Genomic DNA, 15934 nt, shown 5'->3' with positions numbered 1-15934 from the left:
AAGTTTTCGGATAAATCAAATGGTAAAAGGAATTTTGAGAAATTTATGGAACATTCACTGTTTGAAATTTTAATTTTTTTGTGGTCCACTCTATTTCTATTCTTCTATTTTTTCGGGTTTTTAAGCTTTACAATAATTTAATAACTGCAATATCATTCATTTTAATCAAGTCTGTTGCGGCGTGCAACCCGATCCTCTAATATGGATTTTTAATAAGTCTGTTGCGGCGTGCAATCTGATCCTCTTTTAATAAGTCTGTTGCGGCGTGCAACCCGATCCTCCAATATATTCATTATAATCAATTCTGTTGCGGCGTGCAACCCGCTCCTCCAATATATTCATTTACCAATTCTTATAGAAGAAATTTCTCAAATAATTGCAACAATTGATATAAAATTATAAGACAACAAGCATACAATAATTATGATTTAATTATGAAACAAACAATGTCAAATAGCAAATTATTATGGAAATCAGGGAGAAAATAGGTAGTTTAATATTTAATATGCTAAATGTCAAATAACAATTAAAACACATAATTCAAATAGCATGTAACAATTAATGCATAAATTCAAGAATTAATATTTGACAAAGAATAGGAGAGAAATAATTATTATAATAATTATTTTATGATTAAAAATAATTTATGATTTTTCAAGTAAGCAGGAAAACAATTAATTTGACGACGTATAGACACTCGTCACCTCGCCTATACGTCGTTCACATGCATTTCACATAACAAATAATTTAAGGGTTCTATTCCCTCAAGTCAAGGTTAACCCCGACACTTACCTCGCTTTGCAAATTACAATCAATTATTCAACCACAACTTTTTCTTTTAAATTTGCCTCTGAAAGGTTCAAATCTATTTACAAACAATTCGATATATTCAATACGAATCATAGGAATTAATTCCATATAAATTTACAAATTTTTCGGATAAAAATCCGAAATTTATTAAAATATTCGGTAGTGGGACCCATATCTCAAATCCCGAAAAAACTCACGAAATCCGAACACCCATTCCGATATGAGTTCAACCATACAAAATTTGTCCTATTCCGATATCAAATGGACCTTCAAATTTTAATTTTTTATTTTTTGGAAAGTTTTACAAATATTCCAATTTCTTCCATCTAAATCCGAAATAAATGATGAATATAGGCTTAGATTTATGAAATACAATCACTATATGATAAAGAATACTTACCCAGTCCGAAATCGTGAAAAACTCCTTTGAAATCGTCCCTAAGCCGAGTTATAATTGAGGGTTTGTGAAAAATGGGGAAAATCCCGTTTTGGTTCTGTTTTAAGTCACATGGGTCAGGCCTTCTTCGCGTTCTCGAAGGGCCTGTCGCGTTCGCGATGAGTAGCAACCTGTGGTTTTCGCGTTCGCGAAGGTTCTCCCTCTCCCCCCCGGCCTTCGCGTTCGCGAGGCATAGCTCGCGTTCACGCTGAAGGAATGATCAACCCTCCCCCAGGTGTGCCTAACACTACGCGTTCGCAAGGAGCTGGTCGCATTCGCGAAGGGTAATTCCCCCATCGCTTCGTGTTCTTGACTAAGCCTTCGCGTTCACGAAGAAGAAAACTTCAGCTGCCCAGTTTACTCTTTGTGTTCGCGAGAGTACCTTCGCGAACGCAAAGAAGGACATGCTAGAACACCTGCTGCAACAAAATACCAGATTTTCAAAATCCAAAACATCCTGTAGCCTATATGAAACTCACCCGATCCCTCGGGGCTCCAAACCAAATATGCACACAAGTCCTAAAATATCATACGAACTTGCTCGCGCGATCAAATCGCCAAAATAATACCTGGAACTACGAATCGGACACCAAATCAAAGGAAGTTTTCAAGAAAAGTTTAAAACTTATATTTTTACAACCGGGCGTCCGAATCACGTCAAATCAATTCCGATTTTCACCAAATTCGGCAAACAAGTCACAAATATTATAGTGGGCCTATATCGGGCTCCGGAATCAAAATACAAACCAGAGGTCAATAAATCTAACATCAGTAATTTCTTAAAAATCATTAAACTTTCAAGCTTTTAATTTTTTATCAAAATTCCATATCTCGAGTTAGGGACCTCGGAATTCGATTTTGGGCATACGCCCAAGTCCCAAATCATGATACGGACCTATCGGAATTGTCAAAATACTGATCCGGATCCGTTTGCTAAAAATGTTGATCAAAGTCAACTTAGTTGAGTTTTAAAGCTCTAATTCACATTTTAATTCATTTTACACATAAAAACTTTCCGAAAAATTGTATGGACTGCGCACGCAAGTCGAGGAATGATAAATGATATTTTTTAAGGTCTTAGAACACATAATTACTTATTAAATTTAAAGATGATATTTTGGGTCATCGCATTTAGATGACGTTGTGATAAATTAAGTAATCTGACATAAGGTAGCTCTAATTTTCTGGTGCACTAACATACATACATGAGCTTGCATTTCATTAATTTTAGTGTTGTTATACATATAATATTGCATCTATAAATTTTTGGTCCTCTAAAACCTATCCTAAAAAGAAAAAAAATTATCATCTAAATTTATATGTAGTAATAAGAGTACTAAGCTTAAAACAAATGGGTTAGAGAGAGAAACTCTAGTTTATCATTAAAAATTTACTACCTGTTTCCTTCTCTCACCTTGAATTCATCGACAATGACAAACATTCCACCTGCTATCCACCTGACCTCAGCTCAATGAACATAGATTATCCAATTAGTACAGAACAACAGCCATCATTTATGCAAACTTTACTAACCATTCACAATAACTGTATTCCGGCCATCTCCAATACCCAATACTATCTCGACATGTCAGATGAAACACTAGAAGAACCATCTCCAGATAATTCCATTCCCCTCTCCACTGAAGATAAATCTAGACTCTACTCCCCTTGGAAATACTCCCTAGTAGTTAAAGTGTTTGGTAGGAAAGTGGGCCACTTGACTCTTAAACAAAAAATACAAACTCTTTGGCAACCCACAGAATCAATGTCACTCATTGATCTAGGGAATGAATTCTTTCTTATCAAATTTGAGAAGGAGAAAAATATGAACAGGGCATTACATGGGGTCCGTGGTTTGTCCTAAATCACTTCCTCTCAGTGAGACGTTGGGAACCTAAGTTCCTAGTCTCCACAACAAAGCCTACCTACACGGCCATATGGTCTAGATTGCTAGAGTTGCACACTGAGTTCTACGATGTTGAAATCCTTCAAAAGGTGGGAAATAAATTAGATAAACTCCTTAAAATAGATACATGCACGTCGTCTACAACGCAAGGGCGTTATGCACGCATCTTCATTGAAGTGCCACTTGAAAAACCATTAAAATGTCATGTGTTCATTGGGACCCATAGACAACAAGTTCTTTACGAATGGCTGACTATGTTATGTACCCTTTATGGAAGGATTGGCCATACTAATGATTTAAATACTAACCAATTATTAATTATAAAAAAAATGTTTGATTTATTGCAAACCACACATGACCTAATGGACATCCCTAAAAGCCCATCCAGATAACACCAGGCCCAACCTCCCCCCAACGGGTCTACTGAACTCAATCAATTACCCTTACCTGATATAGATACAAATATACCCAAATATATATCATCACACACCCCTAAAATGAACAGTATTTCACAAGACATTTATCCCTCCTCTTCAACAACCACGTCGACAATACCTCCCCTAATGACCAATAACACCAACACTGCTATCAACTCTATAAACCCTACTATAAGCCCACTCCCAAGTGATATATGCAATCATAACCTATCTACAACTAATCTTAAGCCCACCTAAACACTTAACACTGACACCTCCCTCTCCTCGTAAACTACCCAATTGCTCCCTAGCCCATGTGACAAGCACTCCATACATGACACTCTCCCTACTACACCCAAGCAACCGCCTCCTTTAACCTCTCCCCCTATTACAAATACTGACAAATCATCATTAATAACACCACAACACATGCAAACAAATACCCAACAATCTTTAACTATTTCAACCACTAGCCATGCAAAGGTACCATACACCATATTTTCCTCTAAGAACACAACACAAACGTTTGTCACAACTCCCATTCAGGCCACTCAACGTCCAACTTCTCACCCCAGCAAACATGCAACACAACACTCCTCCCCGAACAATATATCCAGTGATCTACACTTCCCAGGCACTCTCTTCAACATCCATGAGCCCTCAACCTCCCAACTCAGAAAATCAATAATTACTAACACCACAGGAAATATTAGCAGTAATGGAAGAAATGAGAGAGACAAGAGCAGAACCAATGTGGCTAGGAACATGCCATATCTTCGTCCTCAAGGAGCAACACGAAAAAAAGATCTTACTTAACTGTCCACCAGAGGTGACCAAGTGTCTGATCAAGCTGAGGCCAACGGTGAACCCAGAACCAGGAAAGTTTGCAATGGTCATCACTCCAACACTGAAGGAGGTGAGACAGCCAACCAACGAAGAGAATCCACCACCAATGGAGCAGGAGTCAGCACCACCTCAACGTAATAAATCAATGAATTTTATCATCTGGAACTGCCGAGGTGCCAATCACCCGAATTTAGACGAAACTTTTGTTCTATGCTGAACTACTACCAACCTCCACTGGTTGTCCTCATAGAAACTCACTTAATGGATCATAATTTACTGAAGGAAGATTTTAACTTCACTAATCTATCACAAGCACCATAGTGGTTTTATGGAATGATGCTTTAGTTAATGTTACTAAAATCATTGTCGCAAGCAAAGAGATCCATTGCATGGTCCAGGTATGTCCACATGGTCCACCTTTTCTATTCTCAACCATTTATGCAACCACATTACTCTCATCTAGGAAAGTATTATGGCAAAATTTAAAGCATATAGCATATTCTTATAAAGGTTTGTGGATCGTAGGAGGGGACTTCAATGATATTTTATATTCGAATGAAAAATTGGAGGATGTGTCTTAAACAATAATCGAGCGGATTTGTTGTTTAACTGCTTTAATTATTGTCAACTTCTAGATTTAGATTTTAGAGGTAGCAAATATACTTAGACTAATAAACGTAGGAGGGGTGCCCTCATTTTAGAAAGACTGGATCGTATCGTAGCTAATTCAGAATAGCTTAATATTTACCCCGAAGTACATGTTCTACATTTACCCAGAACTCATTCTAACCATTGTCCTTTAATGCTCACTCTTCAAAAAAATAGGCCACATACAAAAATATCTTCCATATGAAAACTATGTGGCTGTCTCACCAAGAATTTCCCCATATAGTAGATAATATCTGGAATACCAGTCCTCTTATGTTAGAGGCCATAGAAAATTTTACTTCAATAGTCCAAATTTGGAATAAAGAATCGTTTGGCAATATTTTTCATAAAAAAATCAAATTACGGCTAAACTAGCGGGAATTCAAAAATCTCCTAACTATCCAACTAGCAACTTCCTCCAAAATTTGGAACAAGTTCTTATCTCCCAATATAATCAAATCCTCACTCAGGAAGAAGTTTATTGGAAGTTGAAATCACGTATCAATTGGCTTAATCAAGGGGACGCCGACACTAGATTTTTCCATCTATCTGCCCTCAAAAGAAGGCGACGAAATAAAATATTTGCTCTAAAGATTCTTCAGAAAATTGGATTTCTGAAAACGATCCTATCGCAGGCTGAGGCTACCAGCTTAGCATTACCAGTGACGGACCAAGAAATAATTGACGATGTATATTCCTTCCAACCCCTTAAGTCACCAGGCCTAGATGGCCTTCCCACTATTTTACCAAAGATTTTGGCCTAAAATAAAAAAAAAACAGTAATTCTTTTTTGCAAAAATATTTTCCAAACTGGCCATATTCCTCCAGAATTAAATAAGACTTACATCTGCTTAATACCAAAAATCAAAAGCCCATCTACTACAACTCATTTTAGACCCATTAGCTTATGCAACACCCTTTATAAGGTTATCATCAAAATTATTGTCAATCGTATTAAGCCATTTTTAGATCAAATTATTAACCCTACTCAGTTTGTCTTCCAAAAGAATATAAGGGCATCTGATAATGCCATAATAGTGCAAGAATTACTTTATCATTTTAGAAACTCTCGAGCAAAATGCTCAAGCATGCTTCTTAAAATTGACCTTGAAAAAGCATTTGATAGAATGGAATGGAGTTTTATCCATAGGTCACTACACTTACTTTAATTTCCATCCTTAGTTCATTTCCCTCATTATGTCGTGCGTATCTACCACTTCTATGTTCATCCTTATTAATGGCTCTCCAACAAACTTCTTCACTCCGTCTAGAGGTATTAGGCAAGGTAACCCGCTCTCACCCTATCTTTTTATTATATGCATGGAACTACTATCTAGACGGATAAATAATGCGGTGGATTACAATCAATGAAAGCCTATTACTCTCAACGCCAAAGCTCCCTAAATATTCCATTTATTCTTCGCATATGACATTATTTTGGCATCTAAAATAACCACTTTTAGCTGCCACCACATTATTGACATATTGGAATAATTCACTCACCACTCAGGACAAAAAATTAATTTTGACAAATCAAAAGCTTACTTCTCAAAATACTGTACAACAAATGATAAGAATTTCATTCTCTTGTCTTTTAATATGCCGGAAGGTAAATCTTTTGATAAATACCTAGGTTTTCCTATCTTCAATTCTAAGCCCACCAAAAGAGATTTTCAATTCATAATAGATAATTTTAAGAATAGGCTGGCGGGATGAAAAATGACTCACCTAACCATGACCGGACGTACTACATTAATTAAGGCAACTCTTAATACCATTCCCAACCACAACATGCAGATCATCTCCCTTCCCGCTAACTTGATCTCTAGATTAGAATCCTATCAAAAGAATTTTCTTTGGGGATCTACCTCCCAAAAAAGACGAATTCACCTAATTAATTAGAATATAGTAACTACTCGTAAGTATCAAGGGGGACTAGGTATTCAACGTCTAAGAGATAAAAATGATGCTCTACTAGCCGCTACTGCTTGGAGGCTATTTCATAATCCCCAAACACAATGGGATTCCTTCCTCATTAATAAATATTTTACTACCCCCAGCATCCAATTCAAAAAACTTCCACCATATGGAAACATATTATGCGTGGGTGGCAGACTTGCCAATATGGTCTACAATGGCAGGTTACCAAAGGCCGACACTCATGTTCTCTTTGGGACTGACAATTGGATTTCTCTGAACACCAATATTCGAAGCCTTATACAAGGCCCCTTACACAATCACGAAGCTCAGCTGGCCGTCGCTAAGGCTCTTCATCTTAACGACGGAACACAAAAAACCCTTTTCTTTGATTAGCCTGCCCACATCACCCACAAAATACACAACACTTACCTCACTACTTATGGGAACCAACCTGATCATCTCATTTGGGGTCTAACTCCCACGGGCCTCTTCAGTGTTAGCTCGTGCTATAACATGCTCAGAAAATCTACCCAAGGCGCTAATCAACTCGGATGGATTTGAAAACTACACATGCTACCAAAAAATTAAATATTTCCTATGGTTAGTTAGCCATAATAGGCTGTCTACCAAACTATACCTCCATCAGCTGGGAATTACTACCTCTAACGTTTGCACAATATGCCAAGCTGGAGAAGAATCTATAAGCCACATCTTAATACATTGTACACACGCCAAACTTTGCTTGCAAGGCCTAAAACTAGAATCCATAATTCATACTTTAATTACTACTAACACTCCTAACACAGTGTGGCTACGACAATTAGTTCTCCAAACGGGCACTCATTCCTCTACTGGCATTCCTTTAAAAGAATTAATTCCTTTCACCTTATGACATTTTTGGACTGTTAGAAATAAATATTGTTTTGAAAATCAGAACCAAAAACCTTCTATACCAACAATTCTTAAACTCACAAATGAATTTCATTATCTTACAAATAAATCAACCAAGTCGCGCAATAAGTTACCTATGTATGTTAAATGGAACCCTCCCCCCCCCCCCCCCAGGGGAGTCTTGCAACTAAATACAGATGGGCCGGGCAGTCAGCCATACAAAATCACGAGCAGGTTTTTGGGGGGTATTCAGAGATCACAAAGGCAGCTTGATCATGGGTTATGCGGGACATTATCCGTTGACCAAATTTTTTTCAATATTGAACTCTTGGCTTTACTAGGAGGGTTGCAAATTGCAATTATGCACAACCTAACTCCTCTCCAAATCCAAATGCATGGACGCACAAGAGGTAATAAAAATGCTACAAAATACTACATTACTAGACTCACTCACCCATATTAATTGATTGCAAATTCCTGATCCAACAACTGAGTAATCCACGACTCAGTCATACCTACAGGGAGCAAAATATGATAGCGGATAAACTAGCTCATTTTGGAATGGAACTAGCGGGCATCACCATCCCCTTTTTGGCAGATCCTCCGCATTTCATCCGGCAGGAACTTATGAATGATAAGCACGGACGTGGGAAGCTTAGAATGGTTACTACAAGAAACAACCTTTTGATGGGCTCCACACAATCTTTTTGTATTATCACTAACGTGCCTTACACAAGTTATGCCTCTACAAATGACTTACCCATGCAGGATGCCCAACATAGTAGTCAGAGGTGGAGTCAGAATTTGAAACTTAATTATGAGTTCAGTGTTGCAATCTTTTTAAGTTACTGGGTTCTAAATTATATATTTATACTTATTCAATTGATTTTTAGGATAAATACAAAGCACGAACGAAAGTTACTGGGTTCAGCCGAACCCTCATCTAACACTGTGGCTCCGCCCCTGATAGTAGTAGTAGTAGTATTAGTTCTTTTTGTGATAATGTACTACGACACAACACTGCCGATAGTAGTTCGACTAGGTCTTTTTGTAATATTGCCCTAGGGAAGAAGCTCCCTGTAACGTATGTTTAGTTAATATAAAGTAGTCTTTAAAACCAAAAAAAGAAGTAATAAGAGTCATTATTGCTCTCTGATTGGCTTGACATTTTGGTCAAATAATAATCGTCAGCATGTTCTTTTAAGTACTTTTCTAATCATGCTTTAATTAATGTATGTTTACTGAGTATGTTATCTATATTATTGGGATGATTTTTTATTTAATTTTTTTATCCTTTTATTTTATTTTACCTTCATTTTATAAATTCACCATAGACAGAAGGAGGAAAAATTTTACTACCCAATTTATCAAACACTAATAACGTTTATGGGCCGTAGAGTCAGTCTTTCTTGTTTTTTCTCTAGAACTTATCTTTTTCTTTCGATATAAAAAATAAATTAAAAATGTTTTGGACCTTTATTGATCATATGATTATTAACTTATTTCATTTTATAGTCGTCTTCATATAATTACCTTAGACAAAAGGAAGAAAAAATCGTACTGATTGATATGAGATACACGTGCAACACACGTATTAAAAAACTAGTATTACTTAAATGTGTGTATGAGAGTAATTAGAGTTTAGTTTTCAATAGAGAACAAATATATGAAAAAGAACAAGTTTAAACTAGGCATGCATTAATTACCATAATGAAATAAACACGGGATAAATTTACTCACATCGATTTGATTCATATTTCCTTAAATAATGGAAGAACATTTAGTTTTAATAAAAAGTAATATATTAATCGAGATCAATTAAATCTTAGTATCATCGGTGAGAGAGAAAGGGAAAAGTACAAAAGAAGAATAAGGACGAATAGGAGAGAAACGAGTTTTAATCGAATAATTGTAAGTATATGAATGGTAGCGCATATAGATAAAATGCAAGGCTAACATACATTATTGACATGTTTAAATACCACAAGCTTTGTCTCATTCTTACACTAAAAAGCAACAATAAGAAATAAGATTTTATAGTTCAATTTGTAAATTATTCTCATATATCCGCAAAAGTCTTTCTTGCCCGCTTTGTTCATATAAATAATTTAAAACGTAATAATGATAATAAAACATGCATATTATGAATTAGCTAAAAAACGTGATACGCAGACCTTGCCCCTACCATGATGCATGGGGTTGAGAGACTATTTTCAATAAAAACTCGGTATCCTTCCCTCCAAGAACTCCCCACCTTACTTTTGGGTAACTCCAACTCACACTCTTGTCTAAAGACATACGTTGCATGAAATTAATATTGTTCGCTATTAGTCGTGTTGTACATTTATAAATCTATCTCTTACTTTACTTTTTTTGTTTTCTGTTTTTACTTTTTTTGTTTTCTGTATTTTCATCTCTCTCTTTTTTTTTTAGCCAAATTGGAAATGAGGAAAAAAAATAAAAGCCAAAAAAAGAAAGTTCACAATAAACTGTAGTTGTTCCGCAAAATTAGGGCACACCGAGATAGAGCAGAGCATCATCCTCAGCCAAATTGAAGATGACGAAAATTCCTCTGCTGCCTTACTCTTGCAATGGTATTTCCTTTGCTATTTCTCGTTCTGGTTCGGCATTTATAATCAGAGATTATTCTTCTTCTCATAGCAATATTGAGAATGTCAAGTGTTTAGATGATGCTCTGAGTCTTTTTCGTCGAACGGTCAGAACGCAGCCCGTTCCTTCTGTTTTTAGCTTCTCGAAATTGTTAAAGACTATGGTAAATATGAAGCATTACTCTTCTGTTGTTTCCCTTTTTCGACAAATGCTGAAATTAGGCATCCCAGTTAATGATTTCATCTTGAATATAGTGATTAACAATTATTGCCTAATTCACTGTTCTGATTGCGGATTTTCAGTATTAGCCATTTACTTGAAGAATGGCATTCCATTTGATATTATCACATTTAATACCTTACTAAGGGGACTCTTTGCTGAAAATAAGATCAAAGATGCAGTTAACTTGTTCAAAAAGTTGGTGAGAGAGAATATTTGTGAGCCTGATGAAGTCATGTATTTGACAGTCATGAATGGGCTTAGCAAAAGGGGCCATACTAAAAAAACTTTCGATTTGCTAAGAGTAATGGAACAAGGAAGCATCAAGCCAGACACAAGAATCTATAACGTTGTTATAGATGCTCTTTGCAAGGATAGAATGATGGATGCTGCAATTAGCCTTTTCGAAGAGATGAAACAAAAAGCCATTCCTCCGGATGTTATCACATATAGTTCATTGATTGATGGTCTTTGTCAATTTGGTCAGTGGGAGAAGGTTAGGACTTCGTTCTCTGAAATGGTAAATATAATATTTTTCCGAATGTGCAAACCTTGACCATAGTGACCGATGGACTATGCAAAGAGGGGAAAGCTGAAGATGCTGAGGAGGTAATGAGACACATGACTGGAAAAGGTGTGGAGCCTAATGTGGTCACCTACAATGTGATAATTGATGGATATTGCTTGCGCGGTCAAATGGATAGAGCAATGAGCCTTTTTGTTTCCATGGTTGATAAGAGCATTAAGCCTGACATTTTTAGCTATAACATATTAATAAATGGATATTGTAAGGTAAAGAAATTGGATGAGGCCATGCATTTGTTTCATGATATTTCTCGAAATGGATTGAAACCTAGCATTGTTACCTACAATACTATATTGCAAGGTCTATTTGAAGTTCGAAGAACTGACTTTGCGCAAAGATTCTTTGCTGATATGCTATCCACGGGGCTCAGACCTGATTTATGCACTAATAGCATTTTGCTCCGTGGTTATTTTCAGAATGGACTTGTTGAGAAAGCTATGTTGCTATTTCATGAGTTGGAAAGAAAGAGAGAAGATACTGATATTGAATTTTACAATGTTGTAATAGACGGATTGTGCAAAACTGGCCAGCTCGACAGAGCTCATGCTATTTTTGAGAAGCTTTCTTTAATTGGATTGTTTCCCGATGTGATAACATATAATATAATAATAAATGGATTTTGTCTAGAAAAGTTGTTAGACGAAGCTAAAGATATGCTAAAAAAGATGGAGGAGAATGGTTGTGCGCCGGACAATGCCACTTACAATATTATTGTGCGAGGATTTCTCAAGTTTAGCAAAGTTACTGAAATGACAACCTTTCTGAAGGAAATGAATGAAAGGGGCTTCTCATTTGATGCAAGTACAGTAGAGTTATTAATAGATGTTATAACGAAGCATCCTTCTTTGCTTGACATGATACCACAATTTCACTTGGGAAATAAGAAGTGATTTATTTCACTTGATTTATTCAGCTATACTTTTCACTTTGATGCAATTTCTTTTTACCTCTGGAAAGAAATCAGATCAATGGAATTGCGGAAGTTGAAATAATGACAGTTAGAACATTGCTTAAGCTTTCCAAGCAAGCTTATTGAGCAGGTAGATCAGTTCTAATAATTTGATTGTTATGCCATTCTACTTTTATCTTGGAAATCATGTTTTATTGCACTCTTAATCTGAGAAATGATGTGAGTTTCCTTATGTATACACATGATAAGTCTAGGAATAGCATTTTCAGTGCTATTTAGTAGTCTTCAGTTATTATCATTTTTCATCATTTTGAGAATCAATAACAGCTTCCTTTCAGATGAGAAGCTTCTTTCTGTGCTGGTATAATTTCTACTCCCGGAAATAATGCTCTTCTCTAGCGTTAGAGCTAAGAAAAGTTCGACTAGAATACAAGGCTTACAAGTTAGCTATCTACTAGGGCAGTTATTCCTTTTAATGTTGTTATGCTTTGTGTGTGCATATTAATTGTTTTTTCTCTGACTATTGAAGGATCTCGGGGGAAGGATATGTCAAGTATATTACAGAGAAAATCAGTAAATTAGTCAAACTCCAGGAAGAGCTAGACTTTGTTATGCTTATGCCAAAGAAGTTTTTACAACCAATGGATATGTTCAATCTTATGGATCCCGTTGTGTTAAAACTCCAATTATCTATGGTGATGTCAGTCAGAAAAACCAATGACTGCGTCCCGATATTCACTGGCACAATGTATGAGCAAGCACTGAGGTTTGAATTTTTAAGCTTAAACGCTTTTCTTTCCCTCATTCAGTGTCTCACACATCTAAGTCGACTGGTGTTTTGTTGCTATTTAGATTTGAGACTTGCTATCAAATTGCTATGGCTATTAAGGATGAGGTTGAAGATCTTGAGAAAGCTGGCATTAATGTCATTCAAGTTGATGGAGCTGCTTTAAGGATTCATTCAGGATAACCAACTTCAGTGTTCAAGACACTACCCAAATCGATATCCAGTCTAGTCCTTATTCTGCAAGTCAAATGATTATTATTATATCTGTCAAAGTCTTTGTGCTTAGCTACTCCCTCAGAAGTTTCGTCCTACATCAGAATTTCTATCTTAGGTAGTCTATGTATTTTGCTACTAAACTAGCTTCTGAATTCATGTACCTTTCACTCAAAGAACAGGATGAAGGATAAGAATATGAATTAGACGAGTTTAAGGAACATAGTGTTTTCCTCACATTTCTGAAGGATTAACATGATGTCAAGCAATATTGCAAGAAGGAGACTAAAAGATTCATAAGCAAATTCATTTGTGTGAAATTGGTTCTATCTTTCCAATAGTTGTCCAGTAAAGCTAAGAGTTGTATAGAACCAGGAGGTGTTTTATGTTATTGGGGAAGTTTTTCTTTTAAGGTAGTATTTTTTTTCTTTGTCCCAGGGTTTTGGTTTGGTTGTAAAGCACAACGCGTGATGTTAGTCGTACATAATGAGTTCGAATCTTGCTGCTGACAAAAGTTTGGTATTTAAGTGAAGATGGGTAGAGGGCCGGGTCACTATCCATTGAGTTTCAACCGTGCACTAGCTGGCCCTCGGGGATTTTCTCGATTATAAAAAACTACTTTTTTCTTCTTTTATGTGGTTCTAATCATCACTGCCATTTTTTGTGACAGATTCACACCCACATGTGCTATTCAAACTTCAATGACATCATCCATTCCATTAGAGCATTTTTATATTTTATTTTCTGAAACATTGAAGTGTTGTTTTGGTAGTTAAGTGGCTGTTAATATGATCTTCTGGGTAGTTCTTTGTTTATTCCCCTATTCCTTTTATTCTGTTTAGTTGTGATTGCTGTGAAAAAATGACTTTCATTTGTTGGTCTACTCTAAGTTGTCTCTCTCTCTCTCTCTCTCTCGCACATGTGGAGAAGCACTTTAGCTGTTCCATATCCAATCTTGCTACGATTGAGCAGATTTTTGGACGCTTGTACTGGAGAATATTGCTTAATGTGCTATCACATAATTTTTGGATTAGAAATCCAATGAAAAATAATCAACAGTAAATAGTTTGTTAAATAGCTGCTCAGCCGTGCAAGAAGATGGCGATGCAGCCTATATACAATGGGTTCAAATGATGCAGGCCTTCAGAGAGCACAACATGAGATGCAGACTATTTCATCTCATTAGCTCATAATATTTACTTAATTGATGGTTTTAAGATTCATATCAAGTTGATTGATTACATTTTAAAAATGCAAATACCCCAACAAAATTTGAGCTACAGAAAGGCTAGTTTCATTTCTTTAGCTTCATTCGCAGATTTCATCACGTTGGCAGCATACAGTCCAGACCAAGAACCAACAGAGCAACAAGAGTCAAGAGTCATTTTCATCTTTTTCCTTTGCTTCTTCAGGTTTGCAGTGAAACAGCGAGCATTTCATGTCGTTTCATCATCCGTCGAATCATCTGTTGATTCATCTTCAGATTCACTGTAAGAGCTGCTCTTGAACTACTTTTATTTGCTGGGGATTTTTCTGGAAGGCTTTTAGCTTCTGTTTGCTCACTGGTTTTAGGAGTAGTGTTCTTTTGCTGGCGCTTCATCAGGGGTGTTATCAGCATTATCCTGCAATCTTCTGTCTTTTAGGCTTTAGCAGGGGTATTCTCAGCTTCTATGGCTGGCAATTCCTTATCTCTATGCACTGCTGAAGTTATAAGTTTTGGCTGTTTAACATGAAGAATGGCATTTTCAAACTTCGAATTGACTTTGCTTTTTGTCACAATTTTCTGCAACAGGAAAGTCTTGAAACCTCTGCCATTTGTTCTGCTCAGTCAGCCTTTTTCCACTGATCTTCAGAATTCGTGTTCTGGTCAGTTGAACCCTTAGATGTTCCTTCTTGAAACCTGATAAATTTCAGTCTTTTCAGTGTGTTATCATATATGAACTCAAGATTCGGTTGTGATGTCGATACATGATTTCTCAGATATCTCCGGTGACATAAGACATGAAAATAAGTTCCTGTGATATGTGACGTTTGCATCCGATTATGAACATTTTGTTTGGAGAATGTAACATTATAATGAGCATAGTGCAAAAAATCTCATCCAGCAGTTTAGCAAAATTTCGTTTCAAAGAGTCCCTGTAATTTTTTTGTGTTGTAATTTAGTTGCACGTGCACTAGACAGACTCATACTTTATACTATATTTTTATTTTTGTAAATAAATGCTAAAAAGTATGTGTACATATTTAGAGGTGCACCACTGCTTTTAAATTCTGATAAATCATTTATGATTTACTCCCCTTCTAGAAAAAAGACAAATGTATTGCATGCATCATGTTGGTGGGAGGAGGTAGGAAACAGATAATCAACAACTATGCCTCAATTTCAAGCAAGTTGGAGTTGGCTATGCGAGTGCTCACTCCATGTCGGTTAGGAGTGATAATATAAAATAACAACACCTGGAAGATTAAGCTGTGATACAATTTGAAATCTCATCCTCCAAAATGCATCATCCAACGACAGCTTAAACTTTCATGCTCGCCACATAAAGATTGAGATTTTGAAAGGTAAACCTTTATTAACCTACATGAACTTGTAAACGTCCCTAACTTTTCCCGCATAAAGATGAAATTTATAGGTTATATGGGTGTGCTTGGTACGAAGGAAAAAGTTCTCCTATAAAATGAATGTTTTATCATTTATTTTCTCTTGTTTGATTGGTGAGTGAAAAAACATTT

At 36.2% G+C, this 15934-nt stretch overlaps 1 pseudogene; it reads left to right on the top strand.

The window, feature by feature from the left end:
- Nucleotides 1–10351: 10351 nt before the first annotated feature.
- LOC107789436 (uncharacterized) lies at nucleotides 10352–15438 on the top strand (annotated as a pseudogene).
- The last annotated feature ends 496 nt before the right edge of the window (nucleotides 15439–15934 follow it).

Source organism: Nicotiana tabacum, chromosome 19 (genome assembly GCF_000715075.1).
Source record: "Nicotiana tabacum cultivar K326 chromosome 19, ASM71507v2, whole genome shotgun sequence".
Classification (NCBI taxonomy): Eukaryota; Viridiplantae; Streptophyta; class Magnoliopsida; order Solanales; family Solanaceae; genus Nicotiana; species Nicotiana tabacum.
The sequence above is the reverse complement of the archived record's forward strand: the minus strand, read 5'-3'. Positions and strand labels throughout refer to the sequence as shown.